This window comes from Microtus oregoni, unplaced genomic scaffold, assembly GCF_018167655.1.
Source record: "Microtus oregoni isolate MIOR12 unplaced genomic scaffold, Mior012 000002F_ref0000024, whole genome shotgun sequence".
NCBI classification, from domain to species: Eukaryota; Metazoa; Chordata; class Mammalia; order Rodentia; family Cricetidae; genus Microtus; species Microtus oregoni.
In genome coordinates, this window is record NW_024543061.1 from 74,451,135 (window position 1) to 74,473,780 (window position 22,646).

The following is a 22,646-nucleotide window of genomic DNA, read 5'->3' on the forward strand; positions in this document are numbered from 1 at the left end:
CCTTTTTCCATTTAGATCTTTCTCCCTCCTCATGATCCCCCCTTTTTGTCATACATATAAATTAGAAACTATTTTTAAGTTATTTTTGGGTTTGACTCATTTCATTTAAATGTATTTTTCCCTACTTTATCTACTTTCCTTCAAATTTCATATTTTTTTTCTCATCCATCTATTGGTAGTGATGTAGGTTGGTCCAGTATCTTAGCCCCTGTGAAAATTGTGGCATCAGAGTGATGTACAGGCATCTCTGTGGTGGGTGTTCTTTCAAATTATCTGATATCCATTGCTTGCAGGTAAAACATCTTCACTAATTATTCTATAAAAAGACCAAACTGGTGATCTAGGCAGTTCCAAATCTCCTCCCCATGTTTAGTTTTAATAGTGCTATTCGGCCTTAATGGTCCGTCCACTATCACACAACACCAGAACAGATTTGGATTTATATTCAGTCCATTTCAAGGTATGTATCTATCCAAGTTCCTCCAGGTTATTCAGACATAAAAAAAGAGTATTAGGGCTTACACACACCTGTGGCCTCAACCGAGATGACAAGCAAATTATGGACCAGGTGACTTGAGGAACAAAAGATGATCTACTTGAACTGACTCAGAGTCTCTGTCCTGAAAAAAAAAAAAAAAACGCCCACCACGGAAAGGGGCCTGGTCTCTTTATGTTCTCTTCCTCCTCCACTTGCTGCAGACAGGGTCTCATAGAGTTTGTGACCTCAACCTGACTAGAGTTAGATACCTAGAGGTTGACCTTGAACTTGGGATCCCCCTGCCTCCACCTCTCAAGTGCTAGAATTACAGGTGTGGGTCCCACTGTCTAGGGAAGCACTCTGTGAAGCTTCCTCAACCCCAGATACTTAAAGTGACATCTCATTCAGGAGCCTTTTCCAGAACTCTCGTCCATCTCGCCACATCTCTGGATACATGCCTTACTCAAATCAGAAGAACACAGCTCATCTTACAAGTTTCCTTAAAGTGAGTCTAGACTGAGTGGTGCAGCCTAAGGGAAGTTCTGCCTTTGCTATGCTCACCCACGCCTTCCCAAGGTGACTCTACTCTCTAGACAAGAGATGAAATAGAAGCGCCATAGGTGCCACCATGGCAGCCATGCTCACATCGATGTACATTAACAGAAAAACACGGCATTCGTGTATGCTAACAAGGACAGCCAGTTGATAGATCTAGATCAAAGACCCAGGTGCCAATGCTTCTTCTGTGAAGTAAAAGGGGGAGGCTGGTTACCTTGGCCATGGTCAGCGTCTTGTAGCCCGTCTGGAAGGATGGAAAGATGTCATCTGTACTAGTCTCTTTGGTGTAATGTAGCAAAAGTGAAAGTTGGGTTCCCTCCCTCCTCCCTTGCCTTCCCACCGCTCCCTCCTCCCTTGCCTTCCCACTGCTCCCCTCCTAGCTCAGACTTTGTGCCGTGCCTCTTGATTAAATGCTGCTATGCAATGAACATGGGCATTTAATAACCGACGGTGCAACCCCAGCCCAGCTGTTCCTGGAGATTATGCCAGAGAACTTGCCAGTCGGGGAGCTGAAATTCAGCACAGAGCAGCACGGACCCGCATTTGCAGAGGGGACTTTCTGTAAAAAGTAAAGGGTGGTTTACATCTCCTCTACCCGTTGTTCACTAGGTAAGCGGGGTGAGTGGATGGGGCTTGATTTTTGCAGCAATGCTCAGAATATCTAGATCCGCTGTCATTGCTTCCCAGCCTTCCCCAGGGAGCAGCTTTGGGTTGTTCTCTGTGTGGTTTCCACCTTCTAGGCAGTTCACAAACTCTTGCTTCCCTCCATGTGGGATGCTGCGCGTGCTGGTGGAGATGAGGATGGGGCAGGACTGGAATGGATATCCAGAGTCAGCCATGTGACGGCTGTATAATGGCCACCATTTTCCCCAACCCTCAAGCAAGGAATAAACATCTTATTTTCCACAGAAGAAATTTCAGTAATGATGATGATGATGAAGCCAACCAACTCTTAGGGAGTGGATGGCTATCCTCTTGGCAGCCACTAGAGGCACAAGTCATTCTTTCTGTCCTGAGTTTACAGATAGCTATTTTGCAGCAACTACTCTCTTTTTTTATACCCAGCACGCCCTCAGTTTCTTTCTTTCACTTTCTCTCTTCTTCTTTCTCTCTTTCTTTTTCCGAGACAGGGTTTCTCTGCGTAGTCCTGGCTGTCCTGAAACTTAAACCAGGCTGGCCTCGAACTCAAAGATCTGCCTGACTCTGCCTCCAAATGCTGGGATTAAAGGCATGCGCCACCACTGCCCCTTTCAATTGGAGGGTAAAAAGTCGATTGTTCTTTTAAAGTGGCTTTCTTTTTGTCCTTGTCCCGTCATGCCTCTCTTGCGGCTTTTTCCTTTTTCCTTTTTTTAACTTTTAGTGTGTGTGTGTGTGTGTGTGTGTGTGTGTGTGTGTGTGTGTGTGTATGTGTAGCAGGGGCATGGTGCATGTATGGAAGACAGCTCTGGGAGGACTTGGTTCTCTTTTTCTATCATGTGGGTTCCAGGAATCACACTCAGGTTGTCAGGCTTGGAGGCAAGCCTGTCTACCAGCTGAGCCAACTTGCAGGCCCCTGAATATGTTTTATGTACCACCCTGTCAACCCTTTCTTCATTGTGACCCAACCCACTGGGCCTTGGGAGAAAGGCACATTGTGGTCCCATGCTGCTGTGGGATAGGCTGGTTTCCTGAGTGCATGGCTACCTCATGCCGCTGGGTGGCGCTACACTCTCATGTTTTTATTTCTGCCCTTTCCTTCCCTACAAGTCAGCAAACTGGGTGGAGGTGGCTACTTCTCTCTGTAAAACTGCTCTCTTTCCTTCCTCTGGCTTTCACCCCAAATATGAATCTCCAGACTGCCATGTGTCAGCCTTATGGAATTCAGGACTTAGAATGAACTTTGGGGCGTCCAGCCACTCCCGGGAGGACCTTTTAATAGGAGTATTTCCTATAGTACATTCTTTGGTGGCCAGTTCCAATTCTCAGTGACTCAACAGATCCTCAAATGCCTCCCATGGGAAACACGACATCGCAGTATCAGAAAATACAGTTACCCAACATTTCCTGATGAGTTTTGTGCACATTTTTCTCTCCTTAATTGTACCCTCATTCTCTCTCCACCCTAGAACAGTGACCAATTCTTTTCCCTTTGCCACGCTTCCACCCTTCAAATACTTGGAGACGCGTCTCATATCCCGCCTTGAGTCACTGCTTGGCACAGCACCGTGTCTTTGGTTTTTATTACTCTGCCCATAAACCGCACCCCCGAAGCCTTAATAGCCCGAAGTTTGCCTCCTTCAGGGAAAAGGGGATGGGAGTGGCAGGCGAGGAGGCCCAGAGGTGGGTCAATGCAGCTCCATCTCCCGGGCCCCTCGCTTGTTTGAGCTGCTTCCAAGGGCCTGTTGCCCAGGCTGAACTTACAGTTTTGTATTATTTTCCTTCAAGGTTTCCAAAAGCCTAGTGTAGCTAGCAGCGACACACAGCAGCTCTGAGCCCCCCCCCCCCCATTCCTAGGCTGTGCATTTTATGTGGGTGCCTGGCTGGCTGCTGGCTGGATGTGAACAGTCTTAGCTCCCCCCCCACCGAGAACCTGGGGCCCCAATGCCCAATTTCCTCTTCTTGACAAAAACACAGGTTTCTCTGTCTTGCCACAAAAGGTCAGAACCCAGCATGCCATTAACTTCCTTTCATTGGAATTCACTCTTGCTGTTTCCCACCCCTTTCCTTTCCTTTCTTAGAACAGGAGAGGTAATTGCTGGTCAGAGGAACTAAGATAATTAGGCTCAACTCAAAAGCTCAAAACTCAGTATAGAGACGGAAGCCCCGCATCTCGACACAGTATTTAAACTTGGTGTGTGGGACTGTTGATGATTCTGGGGTGACTTCCGGGGGGGCTGTGTATGCACCGCACCATTTATGACATCACAATGCCAAGGCCTGGGACTGACCTCCTTTTGCTAAGATCCTCATTCACACTTCGCCGGAACATATGACAATGTTTTTACTAGATATGCATAAAGAGAAATGATAGTCTTGGGACACACATCCTTCGCAGGCAGGCATTCAGTTTATTGCCTTGCTAGGACGCTGTCGAGGCGAGGTAATTAAGAAGGCTGAGCAAGAGCAGGTGTGTTTGCCTCTCACTGGAGCCTGGGGCTAAGGGATCCAGTATTTTTGTCCCCCCTGCCATCCATGTAGACATCTTGTTTGCCCTGGCTGGCGAGAGTTTCTCTGTCCTCCCAAGGGCCAGAATTCTTGACCGTGACCCCATTAAGTAACTCCTTGTTACTCCAAAAAAACAAAAGGCCGAAGTGGAGTTTAAGTGCTTTGGCTGCCCCTGGCTGATGCGCGAACAGCTGTTTTCTGACAGGTGCACCTTCCCTGAACGAGCTCATCGCCTTCCGTGTAACCCATCACGTGCCTTGTGTTGGTCCCACTCGCTCTATTCTGAGGCAATGCATGGAGTGTAATTGGCCATGTTTTATGCATTGCCGACGCCAGCACCGTCTTCACATCCATGGAACAAGTTTCATAAGGCTAACAAGGCCTATGACCACCGTTGGGAAACCAGTGGGCCAAGGCATGAGCACAGACATATCCAAAGAGCATCAAGTAACCCACACTCTTCCCAATTCATGTACAAAAGCAACGGGGAGCCACAGAACGACCCCAGAGGGCCAGGGGCCATTGCAGAGGCCTTCCACACACACAGTTCCTGTCAGTACTTTTCCTCTCACCTGTGGGAACATTGCTGCTTTTCCATGAGCAAAGGCTCCGAAAATAGCAATGATCTCATTACCACTACTATCTTTACTCTGACCAAAGGACAAACATCACTCAAAACAGTGACAGGTCGGAAATGTTCTGTCCTTTTCAAGAGGGCTGAAACCCTGCAGATTGGGATCATTTTGATGTGGCCCGAGCCTTCTGAGCTTGAATTCTATACTGGGGGACGTTGAATTTCATTGATGAAACCAGAGGACATTATGACCTTACAGATGCTTGTGCTGTGTTCAACTCTGCACCTCTCATTCTCAACCGTATCCAGCTTGTAAGGGCCCCGTATAACCCCAAATGCTTCTAAGGTGAGCCGCGAGCACTGGGAACGCTCTCAGTTAGAGTTCAGTGGGAAGGGCCAAAGGAAAAGGCTTCCTCGAGCCTTTCCCTTTCCGCTTTGCCATGGAATTGTTTGAGGCTTTTGCGATAGCAGTCATTTCCAGGAGAGGAAGCCCCAGCCTTTCTTCCATGCCCCAAGCCGCTGGCGCTGGCGTGAATCAGAGCGGCAGCCACATCTGCATTTCCTGTGGAGCAATCGCTCACGCGCGCGAGTGACTGCTTAACCGGGCTGGCCCGGCTTGCTAGGAAACTGTAGGACCCAATGAGGAAGTGGGGTGCCCAGAATGCTGCTGTCCATAGACAGTGCAGGGGCACCTCTTTCCACTTAAGCGTGTGCCCCCCTCTCCTAATGGTTTCCTTCCCTCTCTCCTGTCACCGCTACCCTCTGCCTCGGTGCCTGAGCCGGACGAGATTCCCACCAAGCTTCCCCCCCCCCCCCCCCCCCCCCCCCCCCCGCAATGAGTAACCCTGGCGGCGTTTACTACGGCGCCCCAGTTGCCTAGCAGCGGGCGTGGTTGCCACGGCGACGCACCAGAAGCCTGTTTTGAATTGTTTGGTGAGGCCCCGCCCTTGCGCTGCGGGCGTTTGGGTTTTCCAGGACGGGTGTGGCAGGGAACCACGAGGTTTCTTCCTCTTTCTTTTCCTTGGGTGGGTCCTGCGTCCTGTTGGCCTCCCGTGCTACAGGCGAGGACCGGCCCAGGGAAGAGACTGGATCCTGGGATAAATTCCTCAGACCCTGTATGACCTGGCGTGATGTCAAACCCAAAGTCAAGCATTTCCCTATCCCCCAAAGATGCGGGTCCCTGATCCCTTTCTGATGAAGGGGCAAGGTAGGCCTGACTGCCTCGTTTTGTAGATGCGAGAGGTAATGCTGGGGCCATGAAGCCCTCAGCACATCTGAGGTCTAGCGGTTACCTACCTGCTTCCCCAAGGGGAGACAAGGGAGGTGGGGAGTCCTCTATAGCTTTGCTCTGAAGATCTAAAGAGGTAGAAGGAAAGTGGAATCTAAGGAAAACCATCCGAGCTCCCAAGCTAGGGGCTAGCTGCTTCACTAATTGCCCTATTCACTCCCACCAGATTCAGGGGCGGTGTCTCCATTGTATAAGTGAGGGCTCGAATTCAGTTTTTGACTTGCACCAGATCTCACATGTAGACATGGTGGGGTGGGCATTTAAACCTGCAAACCCTAGAAAGTTGACTCCTTTCAGACTAAAGCCCCACCAGCAAAGGGCAGGCACCTTTAAGGAAAGTCATGGCTTGCTGGTCACACCGGGAACCGCCTTCAGAATGGAGGCAAGGGTTTAAGTGTTCTATGTTTAATTCTTAGCTCCATGTTAGCAAACAGATTCCCCAGTAACCTTGCTGTTCCCCTTCTAGAGAACCAATGAGAAGAGATAAAATTTTAGGCTCTGAATTTTGCTACCATGTTTAGCTCATATCTGTCTACAAGGGCTTTCCAGTTGATGGTGGGCTCCTTGGCTACTTCTGACCTGGGGTAGCTGCCCCAGCCTACGCTGCTGACTTTGAGCTCTGCCCCACAGTCTCACCAATGCCTCTTAGGTTATCTTGGCTTTCTCAACACACTTGTCCAGTAACCCTACATTGCACTCCCATCCCACCAAGCTCAGGTGTGTATCATTGCCACTAAAGATGGGGGCTCAAGCCAGGTGGTCGTGGCACATGCCTCCCAGCACTCGGGAGGCAGAGGCAGGCGGATCTCTGCAACTTCGAGGCCAGCCTGGTCTATAAGAGCTAGTTCCAGGATAGGCTCCAAAGCTACAGAGAAACTCTGTCTCAAAAAACAAAACAAAACAAAACAAAAAGAAAGAAAGAAAGAAAGAAAGACAGGGCTCAAACAGTGAAGTAAGTAAAATTAATTGATCAGTATTCACACAATTTCCAAAAGCTGTGTACCTACCTCCTGGGTGAGACAAACATTTTGAGTCAGCGGGGAGGGACTGCTCATTCACTGTGGTTTTTCAGAAACAGAGGTGTTTCAGTGTCTCCTCTGATGGTTCTTCCTCAGCTGTGTGGCTCGGGTGTTAAGGGAGAGGACTCACCAGGTCCCCTCTTGCCAGCAGAGGGGTAAGGTGGTATGCGGTGAGTTGGGAGAGGATGACTGGCTCTCAGTCAGGACCCCGGGTGCTGGGTGCTGGTGGGCTATAATGACATCGCTCTGTGATGTCACAGTGGCAGGCAGGGTTCTCTCCCCCTGATGCCCCACCCACCTCTCTCCAACATCAGAAAGACCAGGTTGGGGGGCTGGAGAGATGGCTCAGCGGTTAAGAGCATTGCGTGCTCTTCTAAAGGACCCGAGTTCGATTCCCAGCAACCACATGGTGGCTCACAACCATCTGTAATGAGGTCCAGTGTCCTCTTCTAGCGGGCATATATGCAAACAGAATACTGTATCCATAATAAATAAATAAATATTTAAAAAAAAAAAGAAAGACCAGGTTGGGAGAAGGGACACACTGGGTACCCCTCAAAACCCAGATGCCTCCTGACGTCTCTCAATCAGTGCTTATGGTACATAAAGAAGAACTGGGAAGTTCATGCAAACACAACTCGGAAGGTTAGGGACGGCTGGCACGTGGTGTTAAAGAGATTTACAGTTGTGAGCCACGTCTTAAAATGTTCTAACACCTCTGTTCAAAGCAATTAAATGAATGCACGCAGCCATACCACAATGAACTTTTAGCCTGTGCTGGGGAAAGCAGACTGAACCCCTGAAACTTCACCCCCCTCCCCCAAACAAGTTGGGTCTAGTGGAAGAACACACTGTTCCCTTCTTAAAACTTCAATGCATTAAAATGAAGTATAATGATGCAGCTGGACCATCTCCCCTTCTTCCCTTTCTTTTCCTCCTCCCCTTCCCTTTACCTTCTCTCACCTCCCCTTCCCTTCTCTCTTCCCTGCCCCCATTCCCTCTCTCCCTTGTTTCCCAACAGTGTCTCCCTATGTAGCCCAGGCAGCCCTCACTTGTTCCCTTGCCTCAACCCACTAAGTGCTGGGATTATAGATGGGCTCAGCACCAGGAGCGTCTTCACACAACAGCTTGGACTGTTTGCTTTAGGTGGCTTGTTCCGTTTCTCCCACGATACTCTAAGCTGTTGAAGGATAAACCTGTTTTGCTTCTATGATGTCTAGTGTGGTGCCAACCGGAGAAGGGTTGCTCAACACATCCTATCCTAGTGAGTTACCTAAAGCATCCAGGCAAGTAAGAGAGAACGTCAAGTCAATACAGACAGAAGAACCTGCCTTGTTCTGAGTGTGTTTTAATCACCGAGACAGGGTCTCACTGTTGTAACCCTGGCTTGACCTGGAGTTCACTGTGAAGACCAGGGTGGTTTCGAACTCACAATGACACACCTACTTTAACCTTCTGGGAGCTGGGTTTAAAAGTGTAAGCCACCATACCTGGCTCCAGGATCATTTTTAAAAGCCAGGACAAGGCTAGGGGTGTGGCTCATCCATAGAGGACTCATCCAGGGTGCATAAGGCCTTGGGTTAATCCCCAGTACAGTGAACAAGCAAGCAGCAAACAGAAAAGAATTGAAAGAAAACAGCAACAGCAACAACAAAAAAGGAAAGATTTTTTCTTTCTCTTTATATTTTTAATTTTTAATTATTTTAAAGGGAAAAAATTTTAAAGGAGACGTGGCATGTATTTTAGTTCATGTGGGGAAGTACACAAAACTAGCTTCTTTTTTTGAGACAGAGTCTCACTATGCAGCCAAGGCTAGCCTGGAACTCACTGTGAAGCCAAGGCTGGCCTTGAACTGGCAGTGATCTTTCTGCCTCAGACTCCAGCGCTGGGATTACAGACATGCATCACCGCGCCCTGCTCCAAAGATGATCTTCTTGACATGCCCTATTGGAATAAACTGGATAGGTGTATAGCAAACATAAATCATATTCATAGCATATAAGAAAGTAAACTCCAAAGGAAGTAGAGATTTGGATGTCAGGTGAGATTACACAGGTCCTAGAAAGAGCCATAGATAAATTCCTCTGTGACTTGAGTGTGAAGAAAGGATTTTGAATTATGACTTAACATCCAGATACTTGATACAAAAAGTGATCCATTCATCCAGCTGTATCATAAACAAATGAGCAAAAAACTACCACCATCAACAAGCCAAACTTTGGGATGGCAAAAAATCACCATAAACCAAACCAAAAATCACAAGCTGGAAGAGAATCTTTATAATACAGATACAAGGCCAACATTCCTCAAATTTTAAAAACTTCTACAAAGTAAGAGGAAGTCAGATGTGCTAGTGTGTGTCCCTAATCCCATACTCAAGAAGTGCAGGCAGGATTATCGCGTGTTTAAGGTCAGCTGGTCTACTTGACAAGTTCCAGGCTCGCCGAGATTGCATAGTAAAACCCTGTCTGAAAAACAAAAACAACAAAAAAACTAATCAACCAAATAACTTAACAACAATGCCACCATACTAAGTAAATTTAAAAATCAATAAACAGATATGATATGGTGGAGCACACCTTTGATCCTAGCACTCTGGAGGCGGAGGCAGGGGGATTGCTGTGAGTTGGAGCCAGTGTGGTCTATAGGTCTACGTGTTGAGCTAGATAGCAGTTCTCTGCTGTCAAGGAGGCAAAATTCAAAAGCTTGGCCAGGATCTCTTGGTGAGGGTTAGCGCAGGTGGTTTGCAAAATGGAACAGCTCAGGGCAGAGCATTTGACAGAGTCTACCAAAACTCCATACGCATTAGCTCATGACTCACAAACCAAGCTCTTAGAGATTTACCCTGAAGACACACTCCCCACAGTAGGAAATATGAATGCATGAAATTATTCATGACAACGTTGCCCAGAATATGGCACAGGCCACTTTGGAGTAGTGTGCGGCTATAAAATGAAAAACAATTCAAAATGTCGGGGGTGAGGGGTTGGGAGCTTCTGCGAGCTGGGGAGGATGTTTTCTAGGTAATGGTGAAAGCATTCCAAGTGCAGGAGGGGATACGGAGTGTGTCATCCTGTGAAGAAGGAAAAGCCGGAGTCTCTTTGCTTATTGCTCCACAGGAAGGGAGAGCCAGAGACCAATGATGCTGATGACTCGTCAGAAAGACAGACGGGCTGGCTCTGGAGGGAGTGACACTGAGGTCCTTTTTGTGAGATAGGTTTGATTTTTAAAAGCACGCCAGAATAATATTGAAGAATAAAATAAAACAAGATGAGGAGGAGAGAAACCCCTGAACTGTATGTAAGCAGGGACAAATCAACTCAAGTGTATTTCACATGAATATCGTGACCACACCCAAGGGCATGGGTAAAACAAGGAATACGTTCGAAGAATTTGGGATCATGGTTTTAAAAGGCATCGTCAGGCTGAGGTGGAGGACGCTGGGGCCCAGTTTTAGGTTATATACTTATGCATCTCATGGTAGGTATGTGGTGTGATTATAAACCTATGCCAGATGACCTGTGGGATGAGCAAATAAGAAAATGTGGTGGGTGCTGGAGGGATGGCTCAGCAGTGAAGAATGCTTGCTGCTCTTCCAGAGGATGGTCGGCTCCCAACCACCTGTAACAGTAGCTGCAGGGGAGCCAGCGCCCCCTTCTGGCCTCCCCAGGCACTGCCCCCATGTGCATATACTCTCACAGAGACATGAACTATACACACGATTAAAAATTAAATCAAATCCCAAAAACAACCCAAAAGCTGGCCTCAGCAGTGAGGCCCAGGTGGACATTGTGTGCCTAGATGTAACTCTCAGGAAGGATATCACTTCTGCAGCTGGGGACTGCATTGCCTGACTCCGCACATGAGAAAACAGCCCACAGGTAATATCCCATGTTTAAAAATTAGATCTGTGGTTGGGCAGTGGTGGGGCCCGCCTTTAATCCTAGCACTCGGGAGGCAGCATCAGAGGATGGACCTCTGAATTTGAGACTAGCTTGGTCTACAGAGTGAGTTCCAGAACAACCAGGGCTACACAGAAAAACCCTGTCTTAAAAAAATGTCGTCTTCAAAAATGTTACCATTAAGATAATATGAAAGAAGACCCAGAGCCTGCTAGGCAATTTTCTGCGGTATTCTAGGAGTAGATGTGACCATCTTCAAAGCTTTTTCATCTGGGACCAGAGCTTCTCCTGAAATGTGGCTGCCGACTCTATGTGCTTTTGGTGTCTGGGCTACATTGTCTCTTTTAATAAAGGGAAGTAGAACTGTTTTTTTTTTTTTTTTCCGAGCTCTGCTTCTGCTAGGTTATTCCTGGAGGTGGAGAACTTGCTTTCCTCAGCTCTGGGGTTCCTACGGCTTGGGGCATAGGAGCTCACTCAGTTAACACCTGCTGCCTGGCATGGGTCAAATGAGGCCAGGTTATCTGGTATCTGGAGCTTCATGTGGAGGTCTCAGACCGAATCTGTTCAAGTTGGGGAGAGCGGCCTGTCGACAGCTTCGCTAAGCTCCCCCGTTGCGGATAAGACAAAGGTGACGTAAGGCTGGATAAATATTTTTACATGAAACGTAGTTGTCGTGAGCCAAGCATGGGGGCTCATGCCTAAAATCTCGGTACTGACAAGACAGACGCAGGTAGATCTCTGTGAGTTCAAGGAGTCTAGCCAAGGATCTGTAGGGAGTTCCAGGCCAGCGAGGGTTATATAGGGAGACCCTCTCTCAAAGACTCAAGCCAAAGCAAAACTCTCCCAAATGAAAAGCAGTAGCTGTGATAGGCTGAAAACACTCTCCTAAAAAAATTTTGTGTAGCCGGGCATGGAGCTTGTGAACATCGCCTCTGTGTCCAAAGAGACACAGTGTGAAGGTGTGTGGCTAGGCTCACAGCCCTAGAGACAACAGAGGGAGGACTAGTTAAGATCCTCCTTGATCCCAAATGCAACCCTATGTATCCTAAAGGGTCAGACATGGAGAGATCCACGGAGAAGCAGGCCTCAGAGGAGAGACTATAGCAATGCAGCCATTGGTGAGGAGAAGGAAGAGACCACATGAGACCCTCTTAGATGCTCGAGGTGCCGCCTATGCTGTGGGCTGATGAAACGGCGTCCAGGCGTTCAGCCTCCAGAAATCTCAGAGAAGTCTCTCTTGTTTTAAGGCATGGAGTTTGTGATAATCCCTCCCAGCATTCTTAGGAAGCTGATATGGCCGCAGAACTGGAGATGAGTTCATTTTATTCTAGCGCGTGCATAATAATACCTGCTTTTCCAAGACTCGTTGTTTTAAATTTGCCTTCTCTGGATCTCACTGCTTTCAATGAACAAAAAATTAATATAGAATGGAGCTCATTTGGTAGAGTGCTTGTCCAGCCTGCACAAAGCCGTGGGTTTGGTCCGCAGGGTCATATAAATCGGGTGCATTGGTACGAGCCTCTAATCCCAGCACGTGAGGGGTGGAGGCTTGGGGCTGAGAAGTTCAAGATCTTCCTCAGCTTCTTATCAAATCTGAGGCAAGCCTGGACTCCGTGAACCTTGTCTCAAAAGCAAAAATCCAATTGCATGTGCTTATTAGTCATACTGTCCTTAAATTTAATATGGTTAAGTTTGTTAGGAATATAAAGCATTGGCTAGCTGATCTTTATTGACGGTTTACAGCATGTCACTCACTGTGGTGTGGTCCTTTTCCTGTTTGGTTTTTGACTCAGTCTTACTATGGTTTCGTTTCTGGCCTTGAACTTGGCATCCTCCTGCTTCATAGTCACCCAAGGGCTAGGATTACCACATCTGGCTACTGTGGGTTTGTTTTTGTTTATTTGTTTCTTGAGGAGGTTAATGAAGATATTTTAATTTAGAGGGCTGAAATGCCCTCAATTCGGTATCTACATGCATGAAATAACAGTGAAAAAGAAATTTTGGTATAGATGGCAATGTAAGGGCTACAAGAAAGAGAGACCTGTGGAGAGAAAGAAAGACGCCCCGAGCATGGGTGTGGGCTCCTTCAGGGAAACTAGCACTTTCCCACAGTCATAGGTGCGAGACTTTGGTGGCTTTTGAAGTTGTTATGCTCAAAATGTTGCTCAAGGACCCCAAGAGACCACAGGAGCAAGTGTTCCTGGGAGCACTTGCCAGGCTTACAGTGAACAAGATAAAAGTCTACATCACAGAGAGGCAGGAAACTAGCTATCCTTACTGTAACCAAATTAATAACCACTTTTCTTTTATTTTGTTTTTACAAAAAAAAAAGGAGCAAAACATGCCTTTAATTCCACTACTTGGGAGGCAGAGACAGGCAGAGCAAATCTCTGAGTTTGAGGCCAGCCTGGTCTACAAAGTGAGTTCCAGGACAGCCAGGAATATACACAGAGAAACCCTGTCTTGAAAAAAAAACCAAACCAGCCAACCAAACCAAACAAACAAAAGCAAGCCATGACTTTAAATTGCAAATCAGTATTTTTAAAAATCGATTTTATTTGTGTGTGTGCTGCAGCGTGCATGTGGAGGCTGGGGGACAATTTATGGGAGTCAGTTCTCCCTGAAGTAATCTTCATGTAGATACTGAAGATTGAACTCGGGTTGTCAGGGTTGCAGGCAAGTGACTTTATCCATTGAAACTCACTGGTCCACAAATCAGTAGTTTTAATAGTTGCATTTATGCTGGGCAGTGGTGATGCATGCCTTTAATCCCAGAACTCAGGAGTCAGAGACAGGTGGATCTCTGTGAGTTTGAAGACACCAGCCTGGTCTTCAGAGTTAGTTCCAGGACAGATTCCAAAGCTACAAAGAAATCCTATCTCAAAAACAACAAAAACAAAACAAACAAAAGAATTTCTCTCTCTCTCTCTCTCTCTCTCTCTCTCTCTCTCTCTCTCTCTCTCTCTTTCTTTCGTGTGTGTACACACTGGGGATTGAACCACAATTGGGATATTAGGCATGGTGGTAATAGCCTCTACCCACTGAGTCCTCTCACTGGTCCCAAAGTTAATGATCTCAATTGAGATTGCCAGAAAAATTTCTGAGAAAAGGGATGGGCTTTTCCTAAGGTCATATACATTCAGGCTTTCAGCCTGACTCTTTATTACTTTAACATGAAGCATCTGTCTATGAAAAAAAAAAAAAACGAGGTCTCTACATTGGCAATTTTCACAGCAAATTTTAATGGTGTAAAAATTCTTGCTTCTCAGACTCTAGGGATAGGGGCTCATTTCCCTTCCTATGTCACCATAATTTTCTCTTTTTTATCTTTCCTTAGTTTCCCCCTCTGAGACTTGAGATCCCTTAATTTACGGATCGACAAAGCCAAAGTCTGCTTCCTGTAAACTCTTCCAAACTGAACAGGGCATAGATCTTACCTATCTAGGGATCAAGGGTCCCAACTTTGGGCTGGAGAGATGACTCAGGAGTTAATAATTCTTGCTGCTCAAGCATAAGGACCAGAGCTTGGGTCCCAACATCCATGCAAAAATCCAGCTATGGTCTGGGGCAAGTGTGTAAACCCTTGTACCCAGGAGGATGAAGACAAGAGGCTCTCTGAGGCCTGCGGGCTGCTAGACCAACTAAAAAGTGCTAGGCTCAACTAGAGGCTCTACCTCAAGAGAACATGATGGAGAGTGATTGAGGATAGAACACACACACACACACACACACACACACACACACACCAACCTACTAATCTGGGACTGGGGCAGGGGGATGACAGGCAAGCGCTTGGAAATCAGAGGGTCATCATTTGAAGTCAATTTGGAACAGAGGATGTCATTACTGAAGACATTAAAACACATGAACAGTAAAGTGTACAACAGATTGTTAGGTCTGAGATTGTTTCCAAAAACAACAGAGTCTTTTATCATGAGGTAAATAATTAAATTGTTAGAGCTGCAGGCAGACTCTGATAGAGATATAATCTGGATATATAACTCTTGGAGGACTGGGGACATATGGCCCAGTTGCCAGGTACATATTTAATTCTACTTATGACACATGTCTTGCTCTCAGAACACTAAGGGCCTTTAGGTCTTGTAAGACAGCTGTTCTCATTGTTGTAATGCTTTTATTTTTAATTACGTGTCTCCGTGTATGTGTATACGTGTGCAGTGCCCTCAGAGGCCAGAAGAGGACAGCAGATCACTGGAACTGGAGCTACAGGCCCTGCAAGCTGCTGATACAGTTGCTTGGAACAGAACTGGGGTCCTCCTCTAATGTGGGATGTCCTGTATATGTGTTGCTTTATTGGTTGATGAATAAAGCTGCTTAGGCCTGTGGCAGGGCAGAATAAAGCCAGGTGGGAAATCCAAACAGAGATGTAGGGAGAGAGTAGGCTGACTCAGGCAGCCATCATGTAGCTGCCAAAGGAGACATTCAGTCTAGAATCTTTACCGGTAGGCCACAGTCTTGTGATGATACACACATTCATATAAATGGGTTAATTTAAGATGTAAGAATTAGTTAATGAGAAGCCTGAGCTAATAGGCCAAACAGTGTTGTAATTTATATAGTTTCTGTGTGATTGTTTGGGTCTGAGCAGCCAGGAAATCAATGATCAGTCTCTGTTTGCACTCCTCAATGACAGGAATTGCTGTTAACAACTGGGGAGCCATCTCCCCAGCTAGTAGATTTCCTTCTCTCTCTCTTTCTTTCTTTCTTTCTTTCTTTCTTTCTTTCTTCTTCTTCTTCTTCCTCCTCCTCCTCCTCCTCTTCTTCTTCTCCTTTTCCTCCTTCTCCTCCTCCTCCTCCTTTTTTTTTTAATGTTCACTGTCTCATATAATGTCCATAATGCAATAAGGTGCGTTCTATAAGATCGTTTTAATGAAGAGGAACCTGAGAATGTGATGATGTGATGTCATCAATGGTGACATGCCATTTTCTGACGTGGTGCTGCAAGATTGCAGTTCTTTTGGGTGTTCCATGCAAGCAGGAGTTTCCTGGCCTAGCAGCACACATTGTCCAGCTCTCTATGGTACTTAACAAATATGACGGAGATTCCAAGTCAAAGTGAACAGAGAAGATAGCATGTGTAGAGAGGAGGTCTCTGAATCATCTGGGAGACAGGCATAGTTCTGTTTTAAAATAGACAGGTACTCAAAGTTGTTGGCTCTGGAATCAGCCATCTCTGGCATTTTGTGACAATGAGGGCTCTGAGGAGGGTAGAGGGCAGTGCATGTCTCCAGCTTGTCTTTGAAGAGTCCCTGGTTGTGTTCCCTAAGGGGCAAAGTGCAGATAATTTAACATTTGGCTCCCACCCTGCCCACTTATCAAAAAAATTTAAAAACTTGCAAGGATTCCACTCACCTGTCAGTCTCAAGTCTGACTGTAATAGCCCAGTTTTCCCACTTACCATAGGGAGTGGCTGGTTTGGTAAGGAGGTGATAGTTTAGATGGGAAGTAGAAGAGGATTGCAGGATTCCTGCCAAAACCCCGAAGGAAGTCACCGAGCCTGTTGGTGACACTACATCTTTCAGACAGGTGATAAAGCCTCCCTTGCTTGCTTCACAAGGATGGCATGAAGCTAAAGTGAGGAAATACAAACCTCTTAGGAACTTGGAATTTAGACAGCTATGTTTACACCCTATCTTTCCATACTTATAAGCTATGAGACTTTGGGAGAGCATTTAAAATTCCAGGCACCGAACAAGCATTGAACTGGTGGAATATGTTGTTATTAATAACCGTAACTTACGTAAATGGAAATTTAAAAGTGGAAGGGAGTTCTGGAGTATATTAGTTATGTCATCCATGCGGCTCACACAATCAGAGTCTGCAGTTAAGAGTGCAAGTGAGTTTCCTTTGCTAATGGCAATAAGTACAGCAGATATGTTAGCCAGATATGTTAGCTGTATGCCCAGTCCTAACCATCTTTCCCAGAGCAAGACTTTGCCTATATTTAGTTTTTTTTTTTAATGTATATGGATGCCTGTGTCCCTTGTGTGTGCAGTACTCTCAGAAGCCACAAGGGGTGTAGGATCTTCTGGAACTGGAGTTACAGACATTGTTAGCAGTCATGTGGGTGCTGAGAACTGAGCCGAGTCTTCTGTCAGAGCAGCCCGAGCTTTGCCGTCACCCCTCAACTCCCATATTTAGATTTTATGTTCTGGTCTCCTGTAAAACATCCTGTGCCCTGTGTGACTTCTTCTTCCTCCGAAGACTGTAAATACCCAAAGAATAAAGACAGCATTTCTCATTGTCTAGAAAGTCCTGCCAGGCTTGCTAAGAACCGTGTGGGTATTCAGATGCGTGAACTACTAACTGGTGCTCATGGGAAGCTGGGCTTGTTACTAACTTTTCCAGCCATGTGATTCCAGGCTGTTGTGTGTAGGACACATGGGGAGGGCACAGCATGAAGCCAAACCTTAGCAAGGGATTCACAGCCTCTTACAAAGGAATGTGGGCACAGTTGTCTGCCCGGGGCTTATGTTCATGAATGACAGTAGGTTGTGGCCAGCCAAGAGGCTTGGTTAAGTCACCCATAATTCAGACACCAAAGTCCACATACTCTGACACTCCCTAGCCTTGGGAGCTCAAATATGTCATGAAGGCACTTTCGAGCCACTGGTTTCTGTGGGTTAGTACAGGAATGTTAATATCAGGTATGCTTGCTTAACAAGGTTGCCAGGAGCATCTGAGATTAACATCCGTAAGAACCATGCCCACTGTAAAGTGTGGTGCAGTAAGGTGCTTTTACGGTGTCCCTCATCCAAGGCCTATTTGGTGACTTCTTGCTTCGGAGGTGACCATGAGTTATTTTCAAAGTATCCATATCTCATTGGCTAGTAAAAGGGGCACCTGTAGAGAAATCAAGAAATGAATTCCTGTGAGTCCTAGTTCTTCATGTGCAGGGTGGGGTTTGATTGCTCCTAGGGAGCAGGTGCCGCTGTGACTATCCTTCAGAAGATGTGGATAGATTTGATCCTCTATCTGCACACTCAGAGATTTCCCCTGACCAGCTACAGTTTTATCCTGACCACCTTAGAATGACCAGTGGGTGTTGAGGCAGCAACTGTCTGTGAGTGGAGCCTGGGACGGTTCTGGAAGGAAGGTAGCCAGCCCAGAGCTCCTCAAACCTCCAGGTGCTGTCTGGATCTTTGATTATATCTCCCCTGTCCATTATGGTACCACCGACTCACTTATACACCAGGAGCCTTAAGCCTGTCCTGGTGTTAAGGTTTGAATGTGAAAATGACTTCCAGAGACTTATGGGTTTGGTCCTTGGTCCCTGCTAATGAAAGGTACTGTTTGGGAAGGTCGTGGAACCACTGGGACACGGGGCCTGGCTGCTGAATCCAGGCCGGGGCAAACTGTGAGAGGTTTTACCCACCTGTAGCTCTAGTCCGGCTTTCTGCTTCCATGTCTGTGTGTGTTTAAGACAAAGCTAACCTCAAACACACCACGTAGTTGAGAATGACCCTGGGCTTCTGCTCTGCCTACCTCTGTCTCCAGAGTGCTCCAGTGTCCCAGTATGCAGTTTTCTACTCCTGGAGACAGAACCTGGACCTAGGCAGTCCCTCTGCCAGCTGAGCCGCATCCTCAGTCGCCACTGCTCTGCCCCTCACATGCCCACTTACATGGAGCAAACAGGTCCTCCTTCCTGGGAGCCTCTCCTCCCTGCCTTCCTGATACAATAAACTGACATCTCCTGAAACCATGAGCGGAAACAAGCTTTTTCTCCCGGAAGCGATCTCTAACAAACATTTTGCTGCAGTGACAGGCTAGTGACAAAATGATCCAGATGCCAGCCAGGTCTCCTCTACTTCCCTCCTCGGGTCGGGGGAAGGGACACGTCAGCCCTGTTATACCCAACAATGGGTTTGGGGGAAGTTTCCAGATGTGACGGTATCTGAGGTTGTTTTTTGGTACTCATAGGGTGCAGAATGGGGCAGAGGTCATTGGTCCCTTGAGAAGGCTTGGGCCTTCTCTGTTTATGTTCCTCAATGGCTCTGTCCCTTTCCTAAACTCTTCAGGAAGCTCAAGGACAAATCACTCCTCAGCTACTTGTTCCACTCATGTGACATGTTGGGGTGGCCACGAGTTTCTTTAAGTTTAAATAATGGGAACCTCTAAAATTCAGTATAAGAAGGGGCCTTGGTAACACCTCCTGGGCCTTTCCCTCACCACCTGCTCTGTTTTGAACACAGTCTGATTCCTTCACATTCCTCAGGACAAGGAGCACCCTATTGAGGTGGCCCTGACACCCCCTTACACTGCCCATCCCACCTACCCTGCGGTGGAAATCCAAGACAGATAGAGCTCTCCTGTCTTTCAACACAACTCCATATCCCTGGGCTGTTGCCATGGAAGGCAGGGAGTTTACAGAGAGAGGGAAACGGAGCTAACATGGAGAAGCGCATCCAGGAGCCACAGCGGAAACAATGCAGAAGGCCATAAGAGGCACCTAACCCTGTCATTACAATCCTTAGAAGGATCGCTACTTCTCAGGTCCTGTGGATGCAAATGTGAAGATTCCTGTCTGAAAGTGGTCTGAGGTCTGCACAAACTGTCCTGAGCCGGGGAGCTAAGCTCTCTTTCTGATGATCGGCTCTTGAGGCCCAAGCCAAGACCTCTTGAAAGGGAAAGGATGCTAAGGATGGGAGCGGAATGCTAGTTCAGGCTTCAACTCTCTTACTGAGACTAGGCAGAGTATCTTGGTTTCTGGAAAGTTCTGGGCACTTTCTGAAGTCAGAGCTGGAGTTACAGGTATTTTGCTACTATGCTTGGCGGGATCTCATTATCAAGGCCAATCTTAGTCTCAAACTTGCAATCCTGCTGTCTCAGTTTCCCAAGTGTGGGGCTTACAGGTGTGGTCAACATACTTAAGCCTGGCAAGATGTTTTGAAGCAGCAAAAACTGCAGGTCCCAGGGGTGCTTCAGGCTGAAAACCCGCCTCTCCCCTCCAGACTGCAGATGTCTCCGTGGGAGGATAATACAACCCACAGCTTGTCATTAATCCCTTCCAGGCTGCTGGGGCCTTTCATCCCAGAGCGTGCCAAAGCCCTGGAATAAAAGCAGCTAGCATTTGTGTGGCCGGTACAGTAAGGCTTCATGATTGAGCTCACTATCAAACACACACCTCTCTGAAGCTCTCAAGTCCCTTGAAGACGTTGGCGTTTTCTAAATGATCTTTAAATTTCAGCGGCCAGAAGAGCTGATCTGAGTCCCCCATCTGCTTCCTTCCTGCTACAGTAGAGACAAAAACTTGGTCTGAGTGTTTTCTCCAACTCTTGTCTCCTCAAATGGGGGAAGTGGGGAAAAATCAAATATAAGAAAATGAAACAAAACATGGGGGGGGACTGGGGAGATGGTTTGGGGGTAGGGTGCTGGTGGTACCAGTTTGCTCTTCTGAAGTCACATAAAATGCCAGGGTCAGCTAACCCACCCTAAGAGGTAAGCTACTAGTCAATGAACATATTTTGCCTCAAAATAAGATGGATAGCGCCTGAGGAACAACTCTAGAGGCTGGCCTCTGCCCCCCCCCACCCCATGCACGTGCACACACACACACACACACACACACACACACACACACGTACAAGCATACACGACTGCAGATGCATGCATATGCCCATATGAGGACATGCATACACAGGCATGTGTACATACACAACTGCCACCACCCCCTACCTCATAAATACTCCAGGACCAAAAGGGAGGAAGCTGTGATACTGGATTCTTGCAATGGACGTGGCTGACAAGAGGAAGGGGACCTTTCATCTTTGCATCTCAGAACTATTTTCACTCAACCTGTATGATATTCACTGTCAGTGCAATTGTACTTAATCTGTGCAGGTGGTGTTTGGACTTCACCAAGCTGAGAGTTGCACTTCCTAGGCATAAACAGCAGTCACAATAAGGTTATTGCCCTGGGAAAGGATCACTATAGTTTCTGAATTTTTAAAAAATAAGTCATCAATGTTCATTAATGAAGGACGCTTGAAATACTGGCTCTGCTTCCCGTTCTGGGCAGCCTGGTGGGTCTGGCCACCCATACTGGAGTGACCGTGTGGTGGGAGGCCAACAGCGGTGGAAGTCCCAGCATGCAATCGCACTGCAGATCCCTCAGCGCTGGTGAAAGGGAGAGATTTCACTTCCTGACTAGTCTATGCGCCCTCTGCTGCGATGGTGGGCACTCCTCTTGTCTCAGCTCACACACGGCTCTGCACTGTGGAACTGGCTGCAGTCTTGTTTCTGGCTCACGCACGGTTCCTCACGTGTCTCCAGCTCACGCACGGCTCCGCACTGTGTAGCTGACTGCAGTCTCTCCCTGCATTTCTCTCCGATCCTTAATTTCTGGTGATTTGGGAAGAGGGAAGATGGCGGATCTGGCAGATGTTTTCAGGTCTGACTACATGTCACACACATGTAAAATATCTCACTTTGTTCCACCAGTTTTGACCTGAGGGTGTCGATGTTTTTCAAAACCCAGGTTAAAGAACAGAGGCAGTCACGGTCATGGAGGTCAGAGGTCAAAGCGTTTCTGTGATCTCCTCCATTCTTCTCCCACACGGGGATGGCAACACGGACACCTCAGACCTCAACATTGAGATACTTCCACACGGGCCGCTTCTGGGGTGGAAATCTTCATTTACAGCTTTGATTAAAAAAAAAAGATTCATTTTGCTTCGTGGAAGAATGAGCACTTCTCATGATGGTGGGACATGGACCTGTCCCAACAACTCTGCAGCTTTGACCTTTGCCATCTCTTAACAGAGAGGTTTCTTTCCTTAGTTTTAGCCCATATTTGGGGATTGTAGATGTCTATGAGCCCAGGGCCAAGGCATTGCTCTCCATCCCACAAGACAAATACCTTAGAGGAAGCAAATAGCTCTGTTAATAGCACTATAGCCATTTGTACGATCCGCCTAATTTCGCTTCCTGTTGCTTTATTTTGTTTTTGCTCATTGGATTTATTGGGTGTTGGCTGTAATAGTTTAGACCTTCTAACTCCATTAACATCCTTTTGAAATAGATAACATGCTTTGTGGCTCAGGAATCCTGAGACCAGGGAGAAGATGTGGCTTCTGGGATCTGACCTATCCAATCCTGTGGGTGACCAGATGGCCTGTTCCTCGTGACGAATCGCAGGGAAGAAACCATGTGACTGATGGCAGTTCACTGTGCATACATTAATATTTAAGTTTGTGTTTAATAATACATTCAAGGCAGATGTCCTATGAACACATTACCTGCGCAGTCAGCTTCAGGTACGTTCAGGATGCCTGCCCTTCTGCAGACAGCTCTTTCAGCCTGCCGTCTCTGCAGACTAGAAGGCCTGTGGCACACAGCAGCGAAACTGTTTAGAATTGAGCCACATCCTTCCCTGCTGACTTCTGTGACTCCTCCCCTGCTTTATAGGTATGCAGAGCAGCGACATGTGAGGTACAATCAAGTAACAAGTCTTTGTGGCACCCTCTGTGGTCCTCTCAGGATCAGGAGAGATACCCAATCCAGAAGAGGTGGGGGAGGTAGTCCTTCCCTTCTCACACACGAACAATCAGATCATGGAGCTAAAAATAACACCCAAGAAGGAAGGGTATAAAATGGTGACAATGTTTGTAAATTATGTGCCTAGCCTCTTCCCAGAATAGTTGGAAAAGTTATCCTGTAGATT